At 36.0% G+C, this 7,211-nt stretch overlaps 1 pseudogene; it reads left to right on the top strand.

The window, feature by feature from the left end:
• LOC106320193 overlaps positions 1 to 3,372 on the top strand; it is a 6,206-nt pseudogene extending 2,834 nt beyond the window's left edge.
• The last annotated feature ends 3,839 nt before the right edge of the window (positions 3,373 to 7,211 follow it).

Here is a 7,211-nt window from a genome sequence, read left to right as displayed (position 1 = left end):
GACCAATTGGTTCCAAAGACAAACAGCCTCGGAAATCCAAGAAAGGTGCTGGATCCGAGAGCATCAAGGAAACCGTCCAGGACATAGATGGATCGGTCGAGCCAACCATGACGGTTGAGCTGAGTGTACCGACCACACCCGATGATCTGGCCGTTCCTCCAAGTGAGGTCCGGGACGCTGGACTTCACGGGACACCAGAACCGGACAATCAAGAGATCTCTATAAACCATGTAATGTCTGGAAAACAATGGAACAGAAAAGATATCAACGTTGATGATTTATTTGCATACAAGGTAGCACTTGAGATCATGGATAAAGATGAGGATCTAGAACCCACGTCCATACAAGAATGCATGCTAAGATCGGATTGGATCAAATGGAAACAAGCTATAAACGTGGAGTTAGAGTCATTAAGAAAGAGAGGCGTTTTTGGCCCTATAATCTTGACACCTAGAGATGTCAAACCAGTGGGATACAAATGGGTCTTTGTAAGGAAGAGAAATGAGAAAGGAGAAGTAGTGAGATACAAAGCACGGCTTGTAGCACAAGGATTCTCGCAAAGACCAGGAATAGACTTTGAGGAAACTTATTCCCCTGTGGTGGATGCGACTACATTGAGATACTTAATCAGTCTGGCCGTGAGAGAGAGCATTGATTTGCGCCTAATGGATGTAGTTACAGCATACCTGTACGGACCACTGGACAATGAAATACATATGAGAGTTCCAGAGGGTATTGAGCTCAAAGATAAGAAAGGTTCTCGAGAACAACATTGCATTAAGCTGAACAAAGCTTTATATGGCTTAAAACAGTCAGGTCGAATGTGGTATAACCGGCTATCCGAGTACCTAACCAAAGAGGGTTATAAGAACGATCCAATAAGTCCATGTATATTCATAAAGAAATTTGACAGAAAGGGCTATGTTATAATATCTGTCTACGTGGACGACCTGAACATAATAGGAACCTCTGGAGAAATTTCCCAAACCGTCGAATGTCTAAAGAAAGAATTCGAAATGAAAGACTTAGGGAAAACTAAGTTCTGTTTGGGATTACAGTTTGAGTATAAAGCAAATGGCATCCTTGTGCATCAAGAAACTTATACAGAAAAGATACTCAAGCAATTCAATATGGACCAGGCACACCCCTTACCGTGTCCTATGGTCGTGAGGTCCTTAGACCTTGAGAAGGATCCATTCGGACCTAAGAAACCGGACGAGGAAGCACTCGGACCGGACATGCCTTACTTAAGTGCCATTGGAGCCTTAATGTATTTAGCTAGTCATACTAGACCGGACATAAGCTTTGCCGTGAGTTTACTATCCAGATTTGGATCATGTCCGACCTTAAGGCATTGGAATGGTGTGAAGCATCTGTTCAGATATCTGAAAGGAACAAAAGACCTTGGTTTGTTCTATACCAACCGGCCAGGAGAGAACATGGTCGGGTATGCAGATGCTGGATACTTATCTGATCCACACCAGGCTAGATCTCAGACAGGATATGTGTTTACGCATAGTGGAGCCGCAATATGCTGGCGTTCAACAAAGCAAACCTTAGTTGCTACATCGTAGAGAGTGGTCTGGCCGTGGGACAAGAGAAAGAGGAGCCAATGATCATCTACGAGGACAATGCAGCGTGCATTGCTCAGCTCAAGGAAGGATACATCAAGGGAGACAGGACCAAGCACATCCTGCCCAAGTTCTTTTTCACCCACGACTTGCAGAAGGCAAAGGAGGTTCAAGTAGTCCAAGTCCGATCCAGCGACAACTCAGCCGACCTTTTCACCAAGTCTCTGCCAACCTCAACATTCAGGAAGCTGGTTCATCAGATAGGCATGCGCCGGCTGAAGGATCTGCAGTGATGCCTTCATCAGGGGGAGTGTCATGCGTTGTACTCTTTTTCCTGTCTATGGTTTCCATTTTTTCCCACCTTGGGTTTTTGGTTTTCCTAGTGAGGTTTTAACGAGGCAACATCGTGCATGATACGAGCCCATATGGTTCTAGCATCCAAGGGGGAGTGTTATGAACAATGTGGATTGCTAGGAACCAAATGGCCAGGACCGTGGCCCATAGAGAGAGAGAGAGTCGGCGGCCCAATAGGAGAGAGAGTCGGCCGCCTCTAGCATTAGGAGAGTTTCCATTTATCCTTTCATGTTTATCTTTAAGATGTTTTCCTTTTCTCTTTAGGATAATGATTTGTATACTTTCTTTTTATCTGATTCTTGTAACCCCTATATAAGGGAACACTTTGATTCAGAAATAAAGAGACAAGAGACACACGATTTTCACTCTTGTTCACAACACATTCCATATATGTATAGTATTATATACTCCATCCGTTTCTGAATAAGTGTCACTTTGACACTTTTCACACAGACTAAGAAAGTATCGGAAATATATGTAAGTTGTTATTAATTAATATTTGAGATAAATAAAATTATTTATAAAAGCAATGCAGTTTGCAATTAATTTTTAGCTGAAAGTGAGTATAATTTGCATTGAAATTGTAAAGTGACATTTTTTGTGTAACAAGAAAAAAAAAGCTAAAATGATACTTATTATATTATGAAACATCGGAGTATTAGTTAAAAGCCATTGTGACAGAATATGTAATTTAACTGATTTCAGAAATTTATATTAATCGTCTCATGTGTGTGATTGTGCATATATTTTCGTTTGTGTGTGTAGTTGGTCGCTTATTGCAAAACAACTACCCGGAAGAACAGACAACGAAATTAAAAATTATTGGAACTCACATCTCAGCCGCAAAATCTACTCCTATGGAGTGAATAACGATAACAATACCAAAAAGAAGAAGGGAAGAACTAGTAGGTCATCCATGAAGAAACACAAGCAAATGGTGATGGCCTTGCAATGTTTACCACAATCGAAAGACTTAGATAGTGAGAACACTGATATAGGGCACATTAATGGTAACTTCGAAGGAGAGTCTTTGGAGCCATACGAGTGGTTGGATGGTGAGATGGAGCGGTTCATGAATAGCTTAGTCTGGGAATGTTCTAATGAAGAGGCTGTGATTGAAGTGAATCATGATGAGTCCGGTCAGAATGAGAGTGGGGACAATAGTAGTTGTCGTGTGGATTTGGTTACGAAAGATAAAGAGAATCTTGGGAACAAAGTGACTGATCATGACGCGAGTGTGGAAAACAAAAGAGACAAAAGTGTTTTGAGTTCGAGTTCAAATGAAAATGGTGGTACAGATTGGTGGGTTGGTCTCTGTGATACTTCAGAAGTTGGGTTCGGTATTGATGAGGAGTTGCTTGAATGGGACTTTTAAGATAACGTGACTTGTTGTCGAAGTGATGATCTCTGGGATCTCTCAGATATTGGAGATATCACAATCCAGTGATATTACTAGCAAGTGGATCGTACAAGAGAACGCGTATTAACCCAATGAACATCGATCTTTTGATTATAAAGTTCAGTATTTTGTTTGGTTATAGTGTTTCTTGAAGATATGTAGTAGCTTGTTGGAGTGTGAGAGTTAAATAGGATAAATGTTTGATAAACGTTATGATTGTTTCCCTTTTTATTTTCGTGATTCCTTACTCTGTTTTGTTGCTATTAGTAGTTTTGTTGGATTTTCATTTTCGTTGATATTATTGCGAAATATTGATGAAAATAGTGCAATTTATTTTCAGTTTAAACTAAAATAATATGACTAATATCAAAGAAGATAACATTTCTATCTATAAAGATTACATGTTTTAAGAGGATTATATAATAATGTATATTAGAGTTCGATCGATATTTGTTTTTTTATTATATTTTTTAGCGTTTTAGTATTAACATGTTATTCAGTTTTGACATTTGTTTATTTTGTTCAATGTGTTTAGCTTCTAAGCTTTATAAGTTATGAGTTTATGTATATCTTTTTGTGGGTTAATGTTTTTATTCATTTTATTTTAGTAAACATTAAAACATAACATAATAGAGTAATAAGAATACTTCTATATTTTGATTTGAAGTTATATATAAAGTTCAAAGTTGATATTGAGATTTTTTAAAATAAAGACAGGTTTAGACAAAAACATTAAAAAATAAGTTTAGCTTTTTGAAAATTTTAATTAGTTAATAATTTAAGTTAATGAATTAGATTAGTAATATACGATATGTGCTAAACCAAAATTAAAATATCAACTTATGGTATTTTGCCAATAAAATCTCATTTGTATAATATTTTATAGTGGAATGACAATGAATCAAAATACCAACTTTTATTATGGTATTTGAAACTTAAAAAAAAATATATAAATTATAATATTTCATAAAACGATAAAATGACAAATTATAGTAATTTTAAAATAAATATTTTATTTAAATAAATATTTAAATTTAAAAAAAAAATCAAGAATACTGAAATTTCTTTTTTTAAAAAAAAAAACCTTAAAATCTGTAACAAATCTTTCTAGGATTTACTCAAATTTCGGATTTTTTTTTATTTATTCAAACCTTGAATTTTCTAAAAAAATTGATTCAATAAGCCCCACTATATACAAACATATGGGAGAGAGGAAGTGTAAAATAATATTCCTTTTTCGAATATCTAAAATCGGTTACATATAAATTATGGTTATCTATTGATAGAAAAGTCCATCAACGATTACATTCAAACATAATGCTCAAAGTCCAATATAAGCCCAATTGAACAGTAACATTGCTGGAAGATCACGGCTTCACTAACACGCCGTCTTCGTAATTCTGACTTCACCGGTGCTCTTTGAACGCCTTTGTCCAGCTCCTCCCTTCAAGCAATTCATCTTTGAAGTTGAATGATTCTTCATCTATATCCTTTACTTTTGTCAATCAAATACGACATAAACTAAACAACCGATCAAATCAACAACTTAATATAGAAAACAAAGCACCAAACGATTTGATCATAAATAAAAAAAAGAGTCGATCTCTAAGAGATAAGATTTTATTAAAAGCCAACACAATCCCCAAACGGAAAAGATAAACCGATGACCAGAAAGACGAATCAGACTTCATGAGATTATGCTGGTTTAGTATATAGTTATAAAACGACCGTGTTTAAGGCTAATGGCATTAGACGGTAATTACTAAAAAAATCAGGATTAAATACTAATTGTACTTCAATTTTAATAGTTTAGATAGATATAAAACAATTTATAATAACTAAAAATGTAAAATAACAGTAACTAGAGATGACATTCATGGACTTGAACCGCAGGCCTATTCCGTAAAGGACCGTAGCGGGACGGTACTGAGACGAGGTTTTCTAGGTCCGCAAATTTGCGGGCCTCGCGGAACAGGTCTTTGCGGGACTGGGCCTTTTGCGGGATGGACCGAAACGGGTCATGCAGGATTACATGGACCCGCATTTTTTTTTTCATTTCTTATTTTACCTAAAAAAACGAAAGAGAGAGAGAGAGGGAGTGAGAAGAAAACGATTCTTGTGACTTTTCCCCATAAAACATAAGGAGTTCCGGCGATGATGATTCGAGCTCCGGTGATGATGATTCGAGATCTGGCGATGACGACTCTAGCTCCAGCGATGACGATTCAAGCTCTGGTGGTGTTTTGATTTGGTTTTCTCTTTTTATTACACACAACTATGAATTTCTTTATTACAATATGGATTTCTTGTTTAAGTTGATTGGTTTTGTTCTCAGGTGTTTTTCTTAAATTAAATTTGGTTACAATGATATTGTTTAGGGGAAAAGTTAATTGTATATCATGTCACTTGTATAATTTGACGAAGTGATTCACGATTTTTTTTTAAATCCAAAGAATTACAAAGAGAGATGGTTTGATGAAAACATACACTTGAGCCAAGTTATTACAAAGACAACAACTCAATCAGATTCAAACTTAATAAAATCTTAGGCTGATAACAAAAAAAAACTTTTAACTCAAGAACGCAAGCACAAACATAGGTTTATGGCATTGATTTTGATAAGGCTTTAGTGAATCTTAATGGGCTCTCTTCAACTCTCTTACACAACTCTTCAACTTGAACATTTATGAAGGAAGCTGTAGTAGGCGGTTTGATAAGGAGGCATCCCGCGGGACGGCCTGCGAAGGCCTATATGTTTTGCGATACGGGTTTGGGCCGGCATTTTGAGGACCGCAGTCCGCGCGGAACAGGTCCGCTGTGACCCACTCGATGACTAACCCGCCGCGGTTCGGGACAGGATGGGTAAACCTGTTTGACATCTCTAATAGTAACAGAGGTAAACTATTGTTTTATAAATCATAAAAAAGTAATACTCCATCTGTTTCTAAATATAAGATTCTAAATATAAAATTTTTTAGGTAAAACACATTTATTAAAAAAGTTACTTTTTATCTAAAAAATCAAACAAGTAATAAAAAGAGAATATGAGTCTAGGTGTTGAACAGAGATTTTAGGAGAAGCTGGTGGTACCGTCTACGCTCGATGGTGTTGGTATTGCTCAGCTTTCTACTATTTTTGGTTATGTACATAAGAAAGTTGTGTGCTTTATGGATCAAAGACTGATTTTTAATTATTTTTTTTGTTAACTTGTGATTGTTAAGACGACAAGAAGACTCATTTGTTGTTAAAAAAAAATATTTGGTTGTAACTCAGATAAAATGGATAGTGGTTAGTTGAGATGACAGGTTAGAGCTACACGAGCGTCGAAAATCTGAAGAAAATTTCCACAGCCCAAGCTTCTGTCAATTATGAAGGTAACGGTGGTAGTTATATATGCCAGATGACGTCAGCCTCTGAAACATTATCTACGATACTTCAGTTTGTGCTGTATAACATATAATTTGATTTCTCATGTACAGTATCCTATTCAGATTCCAAACTACAGAAACACACTATGTGAAACGGTATATACTGATGACTGGGTATCTATTACACAAGAGTGAGGATGTTTAACTCATACATATTAGATTCCTCGAAATTCTTACTATATCTAGATTAGGAATATTCCAATAACATTTGTGAGATCATGAATGTTTTTATCCGATTGAGTCTTTCCTTGTAATTTAACTAAGTTTTTGAAATTTATGTTAATACATGTGTTTGTTTTTTGCCTAACAATCTATTTCCCAAACAAATTTTAATTCCATCTGATCTATTAATTTCCTAATATGGTTTCAGGTTTTAGTTAGACATGTTACTAGAGTCTGTGAATACAGAAATTAAGCGTGTGGAAGCTTTTTTGGAGACGATCAGCAACAACACCATCT

This window comes from Brassica oleracea, unplaced genomic scaffold (assembly GCF_000695525.1).
Source record: "Brassica oleracea var. oleracea cultivar TO1000 unplaced genomic scaffold, BOL UnpScaffold00847, whole genome shotgun sequence".
NCBI lineage: Eukaryota > Viridiplantae > Streptophyta > Magnoliopsida > Brassicales > Brassicaceae > Brassica > Brassica oleracea.
This window is presented reverse-complemented; position numbering and strand designations above follow the sequence as displayed.